The sequence below is a fragment of the Herpailurus yagouaroundi genome, unplaced genomic scaffold, assembly GCF_014898765.1.
Source record: "Herpailurus yagouaroundi ecotype Mexico unplaced genomic scaffold, PumYag 28, whole genome shotgun sequence".
Lineage (NCBI taxonomy): Eukaryota > Metazoa > Chordata > Mammalia > Carnivora > Felidae > Herpailurus > Herpailurus yagouaroundi.
The window spans coordinates 45,935,703-45,957,308 of record NW_024412376.1 but is presented as its reverse complement, the minus strand read 5'-3'; the positions used below and the strand labels follow the sequence as shown (position 1 = coordinate 45,957,308).

Below are 21,606 nucleotides of genomic sequence, written 5' to 3'. Positions count from 1 at the left end.
CACACACACACACACACACACACACACACACACACACACACACACACACACACACACACACAAAATGAGAACCATCTGAAAGACTAGATTAAGGAAAGGATTGCATTAGGTGACTTTGCTGTGGTTAGGGAATACATCTGATTTGCTTCATTGTATTCTGCAACGGTAGTCCCCAGCTTGGTCTAGTTAATGCACATAACTACCTATTTTAAGAACTAAAATGAAAAGTGAAAGACTCATTTCTGGCAATGGAGGTTTGTTTTAAGTTTATCTATTTGGGGAAGGGGGGGGCAGGGAAATAGAGAGGGAGGGAGAGAATCCCAAGCAGACTCTGCATTGTCAGTGCAGTGCCTGGTTCAGGACTTGGACACACAAACCAGGAGACCATGACCTGGGCCGAAAACAAGAGTCAGATGCTTAACCGACTGAGCACCCAGGTGCCCCTCAATTAAGTTTTTCATGGTGAAAAATAATAAAAGAGTTCCTTTAAATCACTATTACTTAACTTTTCAAGAATCACACATCTTTTGAAAAACTTAAAAATCTCAGGTTCTCCTTCTAAAGTATTTAAAGTTTATAAATAAATGATATATTAAAAACAATATATGGAAATTTTTAAGAATTCTATTTTTTATTTTGATCTTTGAAGATATTTTTCAATGTTGTTTTTGCTCCAATAATTCAAAATCAGCATGAGTGGTAAGGCTGACTGTATATCCTATAAATGTTTCCATCCTTGGAAATGTTGACAATAAAGAATATCATTCAGTAGTTTCAATATTAGGCCTGTTGCATTGTTACATTTTAATACCCAGAAGGACAGGTAAAAATAGACCACTGGATGAAAAGAAGAAAGAAGGGAGAAAGCGAGGTAGAGAAGGAGGAAGGGAGGAATAATTTTGCCTTTAAGGGAAGTGTTACCTCCATCCCCTTGAAACCACCAATTTAGATAATTCCCAAAGGAATCTTTGATCAAAACCACATGATCTAGAAAACTTCTCAAGATTTCCTTTAATCAGCTTAACCAAATGACTACTGCCAGCTGTTTCATTTAGTTCTATCAAGGCTACTCTGAGGCTCTAAGGGCTATTTTGAGGCCTTCACCACAAAATCAGGACACCCAGTTGATATGGCTGGCCAATGCAGAAGACAGATTTACTCAAAATATTCCAATTTAAGAAACTCAGTTTGGAAAATATGATTTAAGAACACATATTATATTGAAACCCAACTCTTCACGCTATGTTGGTATAACATCTATCATGACATCTCAATGTTCAGTAAACTATAAGTTCAGTAAACTTATAGTCAAGGGAATAAAAAGTCTAAAATTGTAAATCCTAGATATTCCACTGGCCTTACAGTATATCATCTATAAAAGGATACTGCTAGGAAATAAGATAGTGGTTACAACTATGCCTTATATAAGAAAAACCACTGCAGTTGCAGCTAATATACTATTATATTATATTATATTATATTATATTATATATTATAGTGATATCATTATAAAACTTCATAAACATTTTTATAGTATTCCTATTGATCTATGTTCCTATTAATCTACAAGGTAGTGAAAATGTATAAAGTGAATAACAAGTTTTAATTCAAATGACAGTTGTGCCTAAGACCCTGAAGACTCCTTAGAATTTTCTCACATACCTTAGTGTGTTTTCTAGTACATACTGCATTTAAGTTTTGTAAAACAAAGGCTATGTGTATTTGCACACACAAAAAATGCAATCGTAGCATCATCATTTGGAATTATCTAAAAATAAATGTTTAAGCTGAAATCATTTATCTAATAACCTCATTTCTTAAGCCTAAATATGGAAGTATGTATATTTATGAGTGCATCCTATAATCAAGGATTATAGAAGTTCTATAATCAAGGATTTCTAATGCAACATAACAAAAAGTAGTAACAAAATGGCCTGTGAAGAAAATTCCCTAGGGCTTTAGAAAGCTAGGAGATGTTGAAAAATTAAACCACAGAATACAGAAGAGACAGACATAGCTTTCAACCGAACATTAACATTTAACTTGAGATTATTTAAAATAGCACATTTCTATCTATTAGAATCCCTATGGTTATGAAAGACAAGGACTTATTCCACAAAGATTACAAAAATATGATATTTGTATATCTAATATTAGTACTGGCTGGGATTGCACACTGTGAAATAAGAAAATGTAATAGATAGATATTTAGTGAGCATTTTACTCACTAATTATGATTTCATAATTTTTTTTAACATTGTATTCTCAGATGTAAGATACCTACTTGGAAACTGACATCCACTTGGTTGCTAAGAGATATGAGATCAGTTTGCATTTTTTTCTGTCTTTAGGAAAATTGCTCTCTTGGGTTTTACCTCAAAGTAGTAAAAGTTAACTCTGTTGCCCATGTGGGGGACTTACGTTACTCAAAGAAACTCCCAAATCTCAAAAAAGAAATGAAATACTCTCTATTTGCACAATTAAAACAAATGTTTTTTTCCCAAGCTTAATGAGTTTCCACTTCATGCAACTAAAATATAATAGTATTGTTTAACAATCAAATTTAACTGATGAGTTTATGAGTATTTTCATAAAAATCTTATGATAAAGGAAGTCATTGGTCCATTGGCACTCCCAAAGTAAAGCTAAAATCCTACATTTTAAAAGTATTTTCTGCCTATAACTTTGACCATGTTCTTTAAACAGCTAGAGGAACAAGACTAAACTTGGTCTCTCTGGTTTTTCTTATGTTTTATCAAAGACTCAAAAGCAAAACACAGTTACAAATATGTACATTCTAACTGGTCATTAGTTTATCACAAATAAATATTGACTTATTGCCTAATCGAAGAGAACGTTTTTCCAAGATAAAAGCCATATTCTAATCAGTACATGGTTCCTAATGACACTGAGCATCTAGACTCTCTTCACATATAAATTTCATAACCTTTCAAGGACAATCTTCTAAATCACATTTTAAAGAAATATGCTGAAAAGACATTCCATTTCAGTAGTATTTTATATTACTATAAATGCAAGCGGTTTAATTTTTAACACTCATGTACTTATCATAAAGCTATTGGGCATTTACTCTGATTTATTGTCAATGTTGTCCTGGAGTATATTGCCAAGGAACACAAGGTAAGCTTTTCTTTGTCTGCTAAGTGAGACAATGCCCACTTGCCCAGTACCCTAACACCCAACTTCTTGCACACCATCAGCCAGCTGCCCTATTGGTGAGTCTTTGTACCTTATATATGCCGTTTTAGCATGAAGGCATATTACTACCATTTCTTAATGGTACCATTAAGAAAATCCTGTTACAAGCACGGTCTCTGAAATGTAGTTTCACACCAATGAAAGGACTATCTAGTACCATCTTGAGGGGAAGAAGATGAATTTATCCTCTTGTCTTCTAGGCTTTTACTTATTTTATAAAGTCACACTTTTATAAACAAGTTCTGTCATACTGAGAGGAAGGAGATATGCAAAATGCAACACCTGGAGTCATAAAATGTGATGACCTCAAATAACACATCTCAGAAAGAGTGGGGAAGACCTGGCTCCAGAGAAGAAAAAACAGTGGCAAAGGAGCGAATCTGCACCATTAGAACAGGAGTAAAAGAAAACCCTCTTGGCTTTTTCCAGTAAGTTTTGTGCAGCAGCAGCAGCAGCAACAGCCTAATCAATATGCACATCCTCACCCCATAAAACCTCCTGTCCCCAAACAGAAACTGCAGGTCCCTCTCCACCGTGTCCTCAGGGCAGAAACCACCACCCACCCGGAAGGGAGGAGGTTTCCCAGGCACAGGGGAAGGGCAGAAACAGGTATGTGTAGCTCGAGCATCCTCGTCTTCCTCCCAGCTGCAAGCCTGAAAGTCCACTCAGGAGCCAGCCCTAGCTCCTAGGCATCCTTCGGCCTGGGCCCTCCCTGCCAGAGGGGCCGGGAAGGTTGCGCAGCTGGCAGCTCAGTTTTCGGACTCCAAACAATGACCCCCTCCCCCCACCCCCACTCCCCTGTGCCTTCACCCCAGGCCCTCGCTTTCTAACCCCCTTAGTGAGACCTCGTTGGAGTAGGACAAGGGATGCTCCGTGGCCAAGAGGAGACGTGCTGGGCTTCTCTGCCGGAATGAGTTGCTGGGGGTAGGATGGGGTGGTCATGGAGAAGGGCCCTTTAGGAAAACCCAGGACATGGGGCAACAGAAACCTCAGCACTAGTCACCCTCGCTCCCACCCCCCACCCCACCCCTCGCCTTAAAGCCGACTTCTCCCCAGGCGGGCGGCGGCAGCGAGGCGGCCGGGATGGGGATAAGAGGGAGCCCGGGGGCCACCATGGCCTCTCCAAAGGGACTGCGCAGGTGGGCGCAGCCCGGGAAGGTCAGCGAGGCCAGAGCTCAGAGTTACCCGGGGCCCAGAGAGTGTGAGTGTGAACGAGAGGGTGAACCCGCGCGCTCGCCGGGCCGAGGGGCGCTCGGCGGCAGGGCAAGCACGGTGACGGGGGTACCCCGGCCACCAAGGAGAGACAGCTCACCCACCCCTTAGGTGACAGGGCTGGAGAGGCTTATGGGGCTGTGAGACTGGGAAACTTAATACAAAACAGACAGTTCCCCCCTCCAAGACGTGCCCCCACGCTCTCAGACGCGCTCCAACGCCTCCGGAATCACCCACCATCGCCCACGCCACCCAGCAAAAATCCCCACCGAGCCCTCGGATCCCAGGCGGGTAATTACCTCTCCCGGAGGCGGAGTGGGGGGCGGCAGCAGCAGCAGACACTTTTAGCCTGACTTTCCTGCGTTCGCTTGTGAGAGTGTGCGCGCAGAGCAGGAGCTGTAACCTGCTATTTATAGACTGGAGCCTCAGCACCCGAGCTGAGAACCCGGAGGAAGCGAGCAGGCGGCGGCGGCGCAGGGCGCGGGCCGCGGCTCCCCGAGGCTCCCGCGGCTCCCCCAGGCGCCCGGCTCCGGCCGCGCTCCGCGCTCGCTCCCAGCCCTCCCTCCCTCCCGCCCGCCGCGCGCGCCCCGGAGAAGTTGTCACCAGCGCGGCCGCCTCTCCGGCTGCTCACACGCCCCCTGGCACAATTGCTACTTTCTCCCCCCACCCCCACCCTCCCTGCTCCTCTTCCTCCTCCTCCGCTCGTTCCAAGCGGTCTCCTCCCAATGTCACCAGCGGCCCAATAGAGGCGGCGGCGGCGGCAGCGACAGTCTCGCAACTGGCGCAGCTCGCTTCCCGCTACTGATGGAGTGGAGTTGCTACCCCGGCCGCGCTCAGCCCGAAATGACCCAAACACGCTTGCTCCGTGAGCTGGCACCCTGGACCCCGACCCTCTGCAAGCGGGGACGACCGCCCAGCCTGGGCTGCGGGACCACAGCTGCAAAGTGGTGGTGAGGGGTGACCCGGAGCTGCCACGCTGAGACCGGGCCCAGAGAAACCACAAGGGTCTCAAACCCGCGGGAGGAGGTGCCCCAGACCCCAGCCACCGGCAGCGCCGGCCCAGACTTGGGGTGAGGGGACAGTGGGAGGAGGTGTCCCCGGTGCCCCGGACTTCAGCCTGCCACCACCCTGGGACCAGTCTCTCTTGCCACTCCTCTGCCTTGGCCCGGGCGGAGGTCTGGCGACGATGACCTGGGCACTGTCTGGGCTTCCAGCTCTGCGCAGCCCACCGCCAGCCCCCACGTCACGGCTGGTGACTGAGGCCGAGTTGCTCCTAGCCAACGTGTGACACGCCTTTGGCAGCCCGGGTGCGTGGGGACAAATCTGAACTCTGGGTGTTTGGGGTGTTTGGGGTGTCAGGAAAACAGGGTACGCAATCACGCAATCTGAACGGAGACTAAAACTCCCCCACTTTCTAGCCAGCAAGCCCACGGTGGAAGGCACGCAGCCTGGTTATTCCGGGCTGTGGGGTGTGGGGCAAATGAGTCTCTCCATCTGCGCCTTACAGGTGCCACCTGGCGGTTCTCTTGAAGAGGTTTGATCTGAGCTGCTCAAAGGTAATGGTACCGAGCGCCAGTCCACTCAGGCATCCTCAGCCTTTCCTTTTCCTAAAGGCGCTTTAAATTCACATTTTAAATAAAATGGAGTGAGAAAGCTAGTACACATGGGTTACATTTGCCACGCAGGAATCCGGCAGTTGGGATGGTGAAGCCGATTTGGGTTAAGTCCGTACTTACAGCTACAAAAAGTGGGAAGCTATAGCTGCCCCCAGCTGCCACCTCTTCTGGCATTTGTTGCACCTAGGCAACCATTCACTCCACAAACATTTAACTGCCACTAGGTTATAATCTTTATCTATGAGAACAGAGACTTTGGTGATTTGTTTGTTTTCCAACACATTTCCTCAGAGCTTGGAACAATGCGTTACATGCGGTAGTTTCCATAAATGTTTATGGAATAAATTAAACATTGTGGTCCAGAAACTGTGCTCAGCTCATTCTCTCCCTTTAGCCCCTGCAGCCTTTCCCTTTCCATCTCTTCAAGGATGAAGAGATTTTTTTTTTGCTATGCCCAGCCACCATCACAGGTGAGCTAGAAGGAGAAAAGAGGAAGGTGAAGGGACTAACAGTCCAGGCAGGCCCTCCGGGGATGTGGATCACACTTGAGCCTGTTATAGTCAGATTTCTCCTGCATGGGGCAGTGCTGAACACACCCATTTGGGGGTAGGGAAAAAAAAAAGACTCTGTCATACTTGGTGCTTGAAACAATGGATAAATTCTGTAATAGAGATCTGCTGGCAAGATGATACAACTTTCTCACTGGGCAACAGTTTCAGCCTTTTCTTAAAATACAGAAAAAGAATAACAGAACATTAGGATGCCAGAGCTTTGCTACTAAATTGAAAAGATGTTTAACATATTTGTCCTCTAACTTGAAATGGAGCTGTGTGTGTGTGTGTGTGTGTGTGTGTGTGTGTGTGTGTGCGCGCGTGTTTATGAAGATTGCCACTGTGCCAAAAGTACTAAACTGTTTCTTCTAAAAGACAGACTTGTAAAATAGATGCAGCTAATGTCTTTATGGAAATGAACACTTAAAGTGAGATATCCAGAAAACCCTCTTACAATTAAAATCCAGACATAGGGGCGCCTGGGTGGCGCAGTCGGTTGAGCGTCCGACTTCAGCCAGGTCACGATCTCGCGGTCCGTGAGTTCGAGCCCCGCGTCGGGCTCTGGGCTGATGGCTCGGAGCCTGGAGCCTGTTTCCGATTCTGTGTCTCCCTCTCTCTCTGCCCCTCCCCCGTTCATGCTCTGTCTCTCTCTGTCCCAAAAATAAATAAACGTTGACAAAAAATTAAAAAAAAATAAAATAAAATAAAATAAAATAAAATAAAATAAAATCCAGACATAGATCATGCTGACCTAGACCTTTTACAGGGCTGCTGAGGAAAATGTGATGTACCTGTGCACATCATTGAGGAAGTTTAAATTCTGTGGAGAAGAGGGAGACAGAGAGAAAGACAGGGAAAGAGAGGGAGAGAGAATGAATCATACATGTACCACGGGGCATTTTAAAAATCCATCAATCAGCCTGATAGTTACCTTTCTTAGTCATTTGTTGGTGTTTTATTTGAATAAGCTAGAGGATTCAGATGCTTCTATTATTAAACTCATTCAGCATCCACTTTTACAAACCTTGAACTTTTAGCCACTGTGCCCCCCCCCAAACATAACTCCAGTTGCCAATGAAGGACGAAATATTTTTCATTTCCTCTTGAAATATCTTTATAGGGCCAGAAGTCAAAAGTGATTCCCCGTAGTTACCTTGCTGTCTAAAGCAATAAGTCAAGCCATGATCTGCAGGGCTGGTGTAACACCTTCCTTTTTAGTGAAGTAATTCATTCATTATTCCTGGAGGTTTCTATTTCAAGTTAGATTGGTATGGCCCAAGAAAAACTCTATACTTTTATGATCCTTCACTTTAAAAACCTATAAAAATATAGCACTGAGAATGACAAAGTTTTTTTTTTTTTTTACCACAGTTACTTGTTTATATTACTGATAACTTTATAGACCAAGTCATGGTTTTCATTCTAATTTTGAAAACTTATGGAAGCTTTGAAAACTTTGAAAACATTGGAAGAGTGAAGCCTTGGTAATCATGCATTAAGGTAATTTTTACATGTGTACATGTGTATATGTGTATTTAAATTAATGGGAAATGTTATTAGAAATGGAAATTTGACCCAATTTAACTAAAAGGGAGAAACTATTGGAAAGGTACCAGGCTGCCCATGGAACCCAAAAACACGAATGCAGCTGGGCATCAGTGACAACTTGGAAATAAGGACATGCCATTAGGACTTTATCTGTCCCTCTTCCCCCACTATGCTGCCTGCTCCATTCTTTCTCCCCCTCTTATACAGACCTTCTCTACATCTCTGGTATGCAGTAGGTTGCATGGGTACTAACAGCTCTTGAACTTCATAGTCTATGTGCCAGCTCCAAATTCTCAAGGTAGTACCATGATTGGCCCAGGTCCTGAGCCCCAGTCCAGACAATCATGGCCAGGAGGTGGAAGTCAAGTTACATTCGCATGGCAGTGACTATAGTAATCAGGGCTGGTAGTGATGTGTTGAGACACGAGGGAAAGGACAAAAATCCTTAGAATGTGGAGAGGAGTATAGGTCATTCATGATCACTGTTAACTCCTAATCCTTGTTGTTCCATGAATACAAAAGGCACAAAAGGCAGAAGAAACATAAGGAGCAGTGACATCTGTATGAATGCATATGGATGTTTAAATACTGAGTGAGGTAGAATGTCTCTTGATGATGGTGGTGCTCTAAGATGGCTTGTCCTAGTAGAAGTAGTTGTGTATGGTTTTATGATCTCTCAGTGTGGAACTGGATGAGCATGAAGAAGGAAATCAAGTATTTCACAGACAGTTTACTTTAGCTTCGTTTATCATGGCAAATTAAATCAGAGATTTTTTTTTAAATGAAGGAAATGACTGTGGTACCATTTACATTTATTGAAGATAAACATTCTGCTCTCTCATTTACATAATAGCTACATTTCTAAAATGTCTATAAATCATATATTTAAAAGCAAAGCATATTTCAAACATAATAGGGTGGTGAATCTTCACATGTTTGTGGTCATGAACTCCTTTTAGAATCTGAAGAAAAATGTGGACTCTCCCCAGAAAAAAATATGAGCAGATGCACACACATTTGTGGGGAGATGATATATGACATATTGATATTAGTCCCCTCTTATATATGGTTTCGCTTTCCACAGGGTCAGTCACCCTGGTCTGAAAGCAGGTGGTCCTCCATATGATGTATTACCAGAAGGTCAGTATTAGCCTAATATTGTCACCTTGCTTACAGCATTCACCTCACTTCATCTCAGCACATAGGATGTCATCATCTCACATCAGCACAAGATACCACAAAAAGAAATCTGAGAGAGACGGAGACCACATTCACATCACTTTTATTACAGTATGTAATAATTGTTCTATTTTATTCTTATTTATTGTTGTTAACATTTCACTGTGCCTAATTTATACATTAAACTTTGTCATAGGTTTGTATGTATAGGAAAAAACATAGTACATATACAGTTCAGCACTATATATATATATATATATATATATATATATATATATATATATATATATATATCAGGCTGCTCTCTATATATACAGGTACCGTGTGTGTGTGTGTGTGTGTGTGTGTGTGTGTGTGTGTGTGTGTATAGTTTCAGGCATCCACTGGAGGTCTGGGAAGTATCTCCTAAGGATACTGGAGGTCAAGTGTATGTGAGATCTGAAACCTTAAACATCATGTTGCTTTTTCCTTCCTTCAATCACCCCCATTTGAACAAGCAAAACAAAGACTCCAGATTCTTTAACAAAAGATTCAAATTCCTGGTAAGTATAAGCCAAAAACTTAGTTGGGGGTAGGGTTTGCTGGAGCCTGCGTGAACCTATGGAACAAGTCCCCTTTATAGCCACTCCTGCCCTGAAGGAGATATAAATGATCTGTAGGTAAGGAAAAGAAAACAGAGTTCTTAGGTGGGAGAAAATTGTGATGTTGGAAGGATGTTATATTAATTTGCTATGACTATTATAGCAAAATACCACAGACTAGGTGGCATAAAAGAAACAACAGGCCATGATCAAGATGATGTCAGGGTTGGTTTCTCTTAAGGCCTCTCTCCTTAGCTTGAAGATGACCATCCTCCTCTGTGTCCTCACATGGCCTTACCTGTGTGTGCACACCTCTGGTGTCTCCTCGTGTGTCTCAATTTCTTCTTCTTACAAAACCAGGTCGGGTTAAGCACCACCCTAACAGCTTCATTTTAACTTAATCACCTCTTTAAAGACCATTTCTCCATATATAGTCACATTCTGAGGTACTGGGCTTAGGGCTTCAACATATTAATTTGAGAGGACACAATTCAGCACATAACAGATATGTACTGCATCACACTCCTGGAAGAGTCTTAGGGTAGAGGTGGGACAGAGATTTCTCCTTTATGTTAACAGGGCCCAAGAGTAAAGAAATTTGTATCCAGCTTTCCCTTTGGAGTATTTTGAAAATCTCAGTCTTAATAGAAGAACCCAGAACAAAATGCTGTAAAGTGGAAATATAAATGTTAGTATGTCTTATCTAGATCCTGAAGAGCTGAGGATTATGGCCTGTCCAGCCCCCTGGGTATTCTCATGGTGCCTACTTAGTAAGCATGGGGCCTTTGTGAGCTCCAGGAGGCCCGGAAGTTAGTTGGGAAAGTGAACCAACCAACAGGCCATGGGAAAGGCTACCTGGAAGGGCAACCACACAAAATACCAAAGAACAGTGCAGCCTGTTGACTGGTGTGCAGAGATGTGGCTACAATTCCATGGCATTGCACATACCAGGCATGGGACCAATCCATAGTTGGAGAATAGTCAGTGCCTGTTCACTAGAGCCAAGTTATGCTTTCCTCACACCCAGAGAACAGAGAGACCAAGTCACCACTTTAGAAAATGAGAGAGATCATCAACACCCAGACGTGTCCCCCAATGTCACAGTGCTTCATAAGTCTCCTCTGGACCAGCAAGCTACCCCACAGTGAGGGAAAAGGAGGAAGAGAGAAAGCAACAGAATCTTAAACTGGATATGTTGTAAACCAGGATACACTCAGTTTAATAGAATTGAGAAAACTAAGTTAAGCACCTAACAAGCAAATAGGTGCTTATAAGTTAATTGTATTAGAAAAATTATGTTCCACTTTTTATACCTGAGATTTAAAGACTCTACTGACTTTTAAGAATATATCCTTTATACTTCTTGTTTTTTATGCATTTTCAGGAAGTGCACTGATCTCTCAGAATAGCCATTTATGACTCCAGATTGAGAATATTTGCCCCAAGGGATCTGGTTCTTTAAATCTGGTTGTGTGAAAAATCTTTTTAACAACAACAGGCTAATATATATATAATTTTCCACTAATGTATTATTTGAAATTCTATTTTCTTAAAGAGAGGCATGTCTGGAATTTACAGCACAATAGCTCACATGATTATGTTTAGTAAATGCCAGGAAAAAACAGAATTACAAATGGAGAAATTATAGACAATCACTGGGTAAAGATAGCTATATTTGAGCAGTAGAGCGATCAGAGGTGACAGTATTATGCTGTTTCACTTCAAGAAATATAAAGCATTAAAAAAACGGAAGTCTTCAAAAGCAAAAATACCTCAATTGTTTTTCTTCCTTGTCCATTTTCAACCAAACATTTTTTTATTACTTAATAATGTCACTAGTGGCATAGAATGAAGGAGAAACTTGCATATCAGACACATTTGTAAGAAATGTTTGTGGTAATCAGTGGCACTGATTGGAGCAGCCTGTACTTTCCAGAGCTAAGCCCACTACCTGAATATTTTGTTACATTTTGTTCATTGGTGTCTCTATCTTGCGTTCCACACTTAAACAGAAAAATATATCCCTCTCACCTTGTTTTCAAATATTTCTGTACATACAATCTTCCTGACAATTTACCATGGTAGGTCTCTTTTCCATGGAATAATCAAGTTTTACCATCTCCTAGTGACCTGATTTAGACTGGAATAAACCAATTTTGATCACCAAAGCAAGTCAGAATTGTGTCTAACTTTATCTCCCAGTAAAACCTGTAATCTCTGGAGATGCTCTCCATTAAGATGTCATTTGTTCATCAAGATACAATTTGTGCTTCAGGATCAGACAAATTTGATTTCATCTTAGTGCTCCCATTTATCAGCTGTGTGATATTTGACAAGTGCCTTAAAATTTCTGAGTTTCTCCTTCCTCATCTATAAAATGGGGATAATAGTACCTACCTCATAAAGTAACCACGAAAATCCTCTGAGACACTGTAAGGACAGGACATGAGCTGGAATCTATTTTTCACAACTTATTTATCATCAAATCTCCCCTTGGCAAGACTAAAGAAGATGGAGACGGAAGAGGCAAAATCAGCTTCACTGTGAAAACTAATTTATATGTTCTAGGCTAGCTATTTCACATTACCTATGACTAGACATTTGTTACAGAGCTATTGATCAGCAACTATGAAAATGAACACAGTTCAGAAGAATCTGGCTAAGGTCTCTCCCATCTGAGAGAATTTTCCAGAGAATTTCCCAGATACTAAGTCGAGAGTGCCATGAAAATTAGGAAACAGGAGAAATCAAATCTGGTGGGAAGAATAAGAAAAATTTTCATGAAGTAGGTGATGTTTGATATGAGGGATTTCAGGAGACTTAAATGGCAAGAATTCCACAGGGAGACACCTCAGCACAGGGACAAGTGAAGTCTACCTATGAAAACTCTCATCTTTCAGGGTCTGATTAGAACATCGTCTACCCTGAGAAAACCAACCATTTAATCTTGTTCTATGTTTCTTCCACACTGCGAACCTGCCTCAGTTGTATCATTTACTGCACCGGATTTGTTGACACATGTGTCTCCTTCACTGGGTCACAAGCTCCACCTAAAAGTACAAACCAGGTTTTACTTAACTTTATGTAACAGATGTTAAGGTTCCAGAAAACTGAGAATTTAAGGCTTAGGGAATTTTGCATTTCCTATTTTTAAGTCATATTATATCCAACCTGAACCTCTCATTTCACTTGCTGAAAAATCTGTCAGTTTTTAGGATCTACTTTACCTCTTTTGGACCTTCTGTCAGGAGCGGGGGGTTCCCTTGGTCCTGAGGCATCTTCAGACCCAGCATTTTCTCAGCACTTCTGCATTCCTCGCGGGTTCATCAGGAACTTTGGACCTCCCCTTGGCACATGAAGATCATGGGATGTCATGGCCCATCCATCTAGAATCTTCTTCTGTCAATGCTCTCTAACATGCTACCCCAGGCTGAGTGTAGAACTTCTCTGTGATGTGCCACGTTTGAGGAACTTCAGAATGTATTTCAGTATATCTACTTTCTCTCCCTTGCAGATTAACCTCTAAGGTGGAAGAAAGACAAGCACATACATTTTCCTGCCCTTTTCTCATTTCCTGTCCTTTCTCCCCTCCCAGTTTTCCACTTCCCTACCCTGTGCACCATGGCTTCTATATCATATCCTCCTCTTTCTCTGGTGGCAATCGTGCTCCTCTTTCTTGGGAGAATAATTCTGGAGAAAACACAGAGAAATAATTGAAGAGAAAATGAAGAGAAAATTCATCTGTGTTATTTCAAAAATATTATCCTATGTTATACAAATAGATGAATGAGTATGGTAATGTACATGCATGTGTACATTTTTGAAGACTTGAAATTTCAGAGTAACTTTTCTTTTTAATATATAATGGTATATTACTTTCTACAACATATCCAGATAAATAGGAAGTTACAGATTTTCTTCTTTGTAAATAGAATGTAAGCTTTTTGTGCAGAATGCATGGCAATATTCTCTAAGGTGAAAGTGGAGAAATCATTACAGATAGCTCAAAAATGTTCTTCCTTTGAAATACTGCACTTATGGGCAAATAAGATCATTTGAAACCTTAGGAAATGGGTGAGAAAATTCATCAATGTGAAAAGACAACCAAAGACAACCATTTTATTTGGTCTAAAATGAAGTAACATTTTATAGGACTGAATTTCAGCTTCATGAAAGTTATAATGAAAACAAATGAGCCACTCATTTTATGTTAAAAACCTCCCTAAGTTAGCCTTTTCTGGTTTTGTAACCAAAAGCTATAGCTGGGAGTAGATTTGAGTATTTTTTTTTATTTTTTTTCTTTTTGATTTTGTTTAATATGAAATTTATTGTCAAATTGGTTTCCATACAACACCCAGTGCTCATCCCAACAGGTGCCCTCCTCAATACCCCTCACCCACCCTCCCCTCCCTCCCACCCTCCATCAACCCTCAGTTTGTTCTCAGTTTCTAAGAGTCTCTTATGTTTTGGCTCCCTCCCTCGCTAACCTTTTTTTCCTTCCCCTCCCCCATGGTCTTCTGTTAAGTTTCTCAGGATCCACATAAGAGTGAAAACATATGCCATCTGTCTTTCTCTGTATGACTTATTTCACTTAGCATAACACTCTCCAGTTCCATCCACGTTGCTACAAAAGGCCAGATTTCATTCGTTCTCATTGCCACGTAGTATTCCATTGTGTATACAAACTACAATTTCTTTATCCATTCATCAGTTGATGGATATTTAGGCTCTTTCCATAGTTTGCCTCTTGTTGAAAGTGCTGCTATAAACATTGGGGTACAAGTGCCCCTATGCATCAGCACTCCTGTATCCCTTGGGTAAATTCCTAGCAGTGCTATTGCTGGGTCATTTAAAAAAAAAACCTTGATAAAGGGGGTAACTCAGAAGTGAGTGGAAGCAGGGAGCAGGTAAACACCACTACTTTAATACTGTGAACCTTTTATCAAGTTCTCCAAATGGAGGATGAATATGAACCTTGTGGTCAGATTACTTTTCATTTTTGGGGAAAAAGTCCTTTGCTGGGTTTTTGTAATGGTAAAGCCAAAAAGAATATTATTCTACAATGGGATGTTCAAAATAGTGAGGAAGCAAAATAGCTCTAAATAACAACAAAAAAAAGTTGTCTTCATTCTAGGCCCTAATTAAGTCTCTGAAGATGATTATGTTTCCTGGAGGGGGGCTTTGAACTGGGGGTTAGGAGTGGTGGGTGAGAGAGAAAATAGATCTGTTTCTTGCTGGATCTCAGAAGATTGTGGGGCAACTGAACTCCAGGCAGGGAGCCCGTGATCAAAGGCACTTCTCTTTCAAAGATGCCAAATGCATCATGTGGGCGGACTAAGTAGCATCTCCTCTCCACCCCATTATGTCTCTATCCCCACATCCCAGCTACCTTATAGAAGGATGAGGCCTTTATATCTTAGAAGTCCTAAGAAGTCATCTTTTGTTTGTTTGTCCTCCTCCATTGTTATTCCTTTTTGTACCCACCATTCATCTGAGAAATGTAGTTAAACCAAGTAGCAGGATCTTCACTGAGCATTGGTGACTTTGTTCTCTCCCAGAGTGGATCAGAAGGACAGCAACAACATGGAAAAGCCAGCCTGGAGTTAGAATCAGAAAGTTAATTGGTTGAGAGGACTCTCCAAACCTGAAGAATTTGTAGGATATATAAGCATTCTTTGGATCAAAAAAAAATGCTGGACTTCCAAAAATCAAATGGGATACAAGCTCCAATGATTCATAACTGTTTGTTGTAGGTATGATCCTCAAAGACTGGAAAAGCCATACACATCTGGATGATATTTGCAAAAAACAGAAGTACCCTGGGCAGACATGAAATACTAGAAATGTGCGGTGTTGACCTGTCTTGTGGGTTTCCTCTCTGTTTCTCTCATTTTTTTTTTCTGCCAGAGAAGCCACTGGCATTGCTGCTACTGGGGTCCTGGTCACCTTTTACTGGACAGCTATAAATGGAGGAATGAAGAAAACTTGGTGGACACTGCCACCAGAACCACAGTCTTTCTTCTGAATCGTCCCTTTGATCATTAATATTTCTCAGTAAGTTGCATTGTCTATGGTTCTTTTTGGAAGTTCCCCTTTCTCCTCCTACCACTAATTGAATTATCTTCTGTATTCTCATTAGTCCAGATTGCAAAGGATAGCAACTGACTGGATAACAGATTGGGACAATTCATCTATCTCCTATTAAGAAGAGAGCCTCTTGTAGCAGGCTACCTCATGTATTGCTGACCAATGTATGCTTAGGCTAACCATCAGGTTACATTAGATCAGGTGTCCATAGTTCTCTATAGAGTATAAAGGGCATTGCAGGATTATTTCTGAGAGGAGGTAACTGAGCATTTCAGATTGAGAGAGATATTGGGCACCAGTCTAGTAAAAGTCCATAGTGAAACAAATATGCACATTCAAATACATAAGAAAACAGCATTTGATGAAAACATATACACATACAGTTAAATAGGTTTCTGCTAAAGATCATTAAATCAAAGAAAGAGGTTCAGTACTTGTCATCACTACAGACACACTTTACAGATGGGGTTAAGCCAACATGGCAACACGAAAGTTGAATCTATTACTGTCCAGGTCAAATTCCTAATATGTGATTCATTGTTGAGCCTTGTCTTTCTAAAATAAGGAAAACACTGGCCAGTTTTTGTTCTGCTTTTTATAATAAAGCATGCAGTTGTGGCTTATATTAGTTGCAAAAGAGAAAGCATACTATGTGAAATAGTAAACCACAGCTTGATTGTCCTTTGATAATCTACATTCCCTGGATGCTGCAGTTTATTTACACAAGTATTGATGAAAGGCTAACTTTTTATTATACACAAACCAATTTAAACCATTCTTAAAAATGAATTAAAAAAGTCATCTTTGCTTGCACAATTACACAATTACATGGTTTTCAGCAATCTCTAAATGTTTCTTTCTTTAAAATTCCGTTGGAACACGGTTATTTTTATATTACCTATAGATAGGATTTTTTCTAGCAATTTGACAAATAAAATTAAAGTCAAATTTTGACTTTCTTCTATCTCAATGTCAGACAATACCCCCAATCAAAATGGCTTAGTGGTATAAAATAAAAGGCTCAAAATCGATATTCCAAGGACCTACTTTATCAGGTCCCCTGGTTCTCAGCCACTGTTTCTCTCTCTCCTTATGTTTGGAGCCATTTGACACCCTGGTATGGGCTCAGTCATTTCTCAGGTCCAAAGGCCCTTGGTGGGAAGGATCTGAGGACAGCCATCCCCTACTGGAGGGACCAGCTTCAAGACGCACTTTACTGTTCATCCTTCTCAGAGCTTGTATACAATTTTCCTGACTTGGATTTTTCTTTTTTCTAAAACCCAGAATTAAAAACAACTTTTTGAAAAATTGACTCTATGTCTTAAAAATGGGTCACTGAAATTTATTGGATTTAGCTTTCATTTTTGACATCAATATATCTTACCAGGACATCCAGGTCTACTCTCTGTTCACTGGATCCATAATTATAGACATGGTTTCCATGTAATGGAGCAGCATGATATCCTGGGGATAGGTGAAGTGCTTAAGAAGCCCATGAGCCAAACGAGAAGGCAGCAAACTATGGCTTAGAGGCCACATATGCCCTGCAGCCTGTTTCTGTAAAGCTTGCAAGCCAAGAATGATTTTTATTTGTTAGGTTGGTTTTTAAAAAGAAAGAGGAAAAAGAATATGCATTAGAGACCATATGTGGCATACAAAGCCTAATATATTTACTATTTGACCCTTTCTAGGAATAGTTTGCCAATCCCTGAACTAAATTACTACAGAGCCAGAGAGTTGATATAGTCCTCAGTCCATTGCTGTCCCTGCTATTTAAAGGAAACTGTTTTTGTGGTCTCTCCTTATTGGGGTATTTAATCTAGGAAAAGAATTTGCCAACTTAACAGTTCTATATCAAGAATCAGAGTCTGTGTTGACTGCAGAAAATAAACCACATATAAAACAGCAGCCCCACTTGGAATCACCTTCTCATTAAGTTTCTGATAATCCATTAATACTGTTCCCCAAACCCATCCATCTTCTCACCGGTCAAGCAGGAGAGCTTAATGAGGATGGGGGTAACTGGGAAATGTAACAGAAATTATTATTCCTACCTTCCTCAAGTGTTTGATAGTAACATTCATCTCTACAACCCCTCCAGCTGCATGGCATTTTTTAGGTTGACTATTATGGCAACACCTTGGCACAGAGGCTTCCTTTTGCCCATCCGGAGCCTTCACTCCATGGGCCAGGAAGCCAACATGTAGATGTTGACAAGTCTGTTCCAGCTATACCTATGAAAACCAGGAAAGTAGCTATGGAATGATTCACCAGTAGGTCCCTGTTGACTCACTGTGAAAGGAACCCAGACCACATATCCACTGATACTCTCTGAACTTCAGTAAGCCTCCTCTGTGTAGTGGGCCACAACAGCATTCTGGAATCAACATTAGCTCGAGCCCATGTCAATAATCCGCAAAGTTCTGGGTGGCTCCTTTCTCCCAGGCAAAGCCATTTTCCTGAGAGGTGGCTGCAGGTCCTTTTCAGGGGAAGACCAGGAACAGTGCTCATGGTACTATTGTAGGATACTTGCTCATTCATTTCTGGGCTTGGGTCTATGAACTGCAAAAGGGCTATAACTCATGATTACAGTTACTCAGGTCACCTAGAATTTAGCTTTTTTTTTTAGTTTCAGTTTATGCAGATCAAGGAGCATGATAACAGTCCTGCACATTCCTATCCCTGGCAGTCAGACCCTGTGATATCTCTCCAGCTACCTATTAGGGGAACCACATCCATCTGCCTCTGTCTTGGATCTGTCATTGTAGCATCCCCTGCACTTTGCTGCCTGGGACCCCATCAACCCCAGAAAAGTCAGGAGCCCTATCCTTTAGCAGCAACTCCTATGGTCAGGTCTGGCCTGCAGAGAACAGCCACTCTGATGATTTTTAAGGTGTTTCTTTATTAACACAGTGCCTCACTGTAGAAAAGTGCCCTGTAGTCTGTCTCATGAGACATAACTAAATGTAGATGAGTGATTTGTATATCATAAAAATACCCTAATATTTCTTTATCTTTACATCCATTTCTCTACATTATCCCAAGAAATTTCTGGTAACATAGCTTATACATTGGCTACCACCATACCAACAATTCTGTCAAACATTCTGAGCTACTCAAGTGAGCATATTGAACATGGAATCCCTGGCAAGTGCACCCAATGCAAAATAACCAACCCAATCTAAAATTACTCTTCTCTCTTCTTGGTCTGACACCCTTGGAATCCATTCCCACACATATTGCAGGTTTTTGCCATTGCAACTGAGCAAAATCTTGTGATTCTTTTTGTTGTATAAATCTTTTCCCTCCAGCTTTGACTTTGTATTTGCCACCACACTCGCATGCCGGGATTTATTCTATATGGCTCTAAGGCAATGTTGGGGTATAGACACACAGAGAGCTGACAACTTCTGCTAACTTAACTCCCTCCAGTGAAGTCATCACGTGGCCCTCTGTCAAGAAAAGAACAGCCTCCTAAAACAGGAAACAAGTTTGCTTTTGCTTTCAAGGAACATTTGATGGAATATGGGCTTTTAAGGTACTCAGGGACATATGAATCTACCACATTTCATATCTCAGTTTTCTTGGCCCCATTCATCCTGATAAATGCGCTAGGGTTCACACAAGAAACATGAAGTGTATGAATCCACACTGTTATGCAGTTCAGAAACCTGAAGGATCAGACTCTGGTTCTATCTTTTGGTTCTGTCCATTGAACAACTGCAAGACAGAAGAGAGGCCTGCAGGCAGCCATGGAAGTTCCTCGATTCTCTGACCATACTTAAGCAGAGCACTTTATATTTCATTTTATCATTTGTCCTTTAAGTTCTCTGGAGCTGATAGAAAAATCTACCCCACATACTCACAACCCTACCTGCATTCCTTAATCCTCACATAATTACCAGCATCTCTTAAGCCACCAGAACATTGTCATTGATAGGCTTCTTATTCTGAACAACCCCAGGTGATGAGGTACTACATCACCAGTACATACCAGTGTCTATTTTATGATACCAACAGATTCTTAGCCGCCTTCAGTTCAAACCAGAGAGCTAACTAATCTCAGAATTTCACTCCTTGAGAGCCAGTTGCTTGCAACCACAACAGTCTGTGAGGGTTCAGTTACAGAGAATAAAACCTACTCTAGACCATGCCAGCAGAAAGAAATTTGTTTTATTGGGTATTAAGTGGCTTCTCAAATTGTTCATAAACTGAAGAGACTTTAGTCTGATCTTCCAGGAGAGGAAACTTAAGTCATGACCAGAACTGCTGCTGCCCTGGCCATAATCAAGAAGTGGCCTGATGAATCAAGAAGTCGTGGTGACAGCTGCTAGCTCAAGATCAAAGCACTTGCACTTCAATCTGCACCAGCAAAAATAGGAGGCTCATGTCATGTTTCCCTCCACTCTTACTTTAGTTCTGGATTTAAGTCTTATGTAAAGGCATCTGGTTGACAGAACATAAATCATGTCCCCAAATGTGGGAAATGTAGATTTAGCTCACTAGCCTCTGCAGTATAGGAAGCCACAGCAGAAAGAGGTGGGAATCGATTTGGGGAAAGCAAGTCTGTCGTACCCACCACAGTCCTCTTTGGGTGGGGGGGCTTTCTGTGATTGGACTTCTGCTACCTGCTGACGGGATTTCCTGATGCAAACCTGCCAGTCTTGTTGCAACATGTCTGTATACTGACCCCTCCTCAATTGTCCCTCTCCAACTATTAGACAAATATTGTCCACTCCCCCATTGTTTGGTATTAAAACTCGCCTCCAATATGAACTACTTTCCTGGGGTACTGTTACTTGCTTCTCCTTGTCATACTCTTTACATGTGGTTTTTTGCTTCCTAGATTGAACTTTTTCCTGCTCCTACTGCTGTTTTCTTCACAGTGCCTGCTCCAGAGAGGGTCCTACGAATCTACCCAATCCCAACGCAGTCGACTTGGACACGCTGAGTCAAATCTCATGATATAACAATTAACAATATTTAAGGGCATCAATCTAAATAGACTGCAAAATAGAATCCAAATTTTCAAAGAGATCTATATCACCTCTTTCAAATGTGCCAAAAATAATATTAATATTTATCAAGTTCGTATCTGGGAAGTAAATAATACCTTGAATCTTCCTTTTAATTCAGGTACATGTACAAGATAGTACACTGTTCTTTCTTATTCCTCTGTTTTCTTTTTTGTTTTGTAATTTGATTTTGTTATTTTATTTGAGTATAGCTGACACACAATGTTACAATAGTTTCTGGTGTATGACGTAGTGATTCAACATCTCTGCACATTATGTTCACAACAAGTGTAGCTACCAGCTGTCACCATGCAGTGCTATTACAATATCACCGACTATATTCCCTATGCTGTGCCTTTTATTCCTGAGATGTATTCATTCCATAAGACAGAATACTTTTTCTAATCCAAATATTTCCTTTCATCCCCCAAACAATATTAATTATGCTGATCAGTCTTCCTCAGTTAACTAGATTTACCCTAATTAGCTGGTCTCTTTTCTTCCAAACTACTTGGCTCTGGAGACTTTATATCTGAACTTAAAATTTTTCTGAAGAATCTAGTACAAAATGAATTATGCTGTTTCTTTCTGTATATAA

General features: G+C 41.2%; 1 protein-coding gene and 1 long non-coding RNA gene across 10 annotated transcripts in view; both read right to left on the bottom strand.

The window, feature by feature from the left end:
• Nucleotides 1–4,951, bottom strand: part of INPP4B (inositol polyphosphate-4-phosphatase type II B) — a 789,997-nt gene extending 785,046 nt beyond the window's left edge. For 5 of the 7 annotated variants that reach the window (XM_040473146.1, XM_040473155.1, XM_040473138.1 and 2 more), the window contains exon 1: nt 4,731–4,950. The gene's annotated coding sequence lies outside the window, so the exon portion shown is untranslated. Of the gene's footprint in view, nt 1–4,730 lie in introns of all 7 variants that reach the window. The other 2 variants (XM_040473200.1, XM_040473128.1) reach the window with 1 other exon arrangement.
• A 6,748-nt stretch (nt 4,952–11,699) lies between these two features.
• The window catches only part of LOC121029239 (uncharacterized), an 83,530-nt gene continuing 73,623 nt past the window's right edge, over nt 11,700–21,606 (bottom strand). For 2 of the 3 annotated variants that reach the window (XR_005789652.1, XR_005789651.1), the window contains 3 exons: nt 15,296–15,503; nt 13,134–13,596; nt 11,700–12,956 (listed from right to left, as the gene is read on the bottom strand). This is a non-coding gene — a long non-coding RNA (uncharacterized LOC121029239). The remainder of the gene's footprint in view (nt 12,957–13,133; nt 13,597–15,295; nt 15,504–21,606) is intronic. The other variant, XR_005789653.1, reaches the window with a different exon arrangement.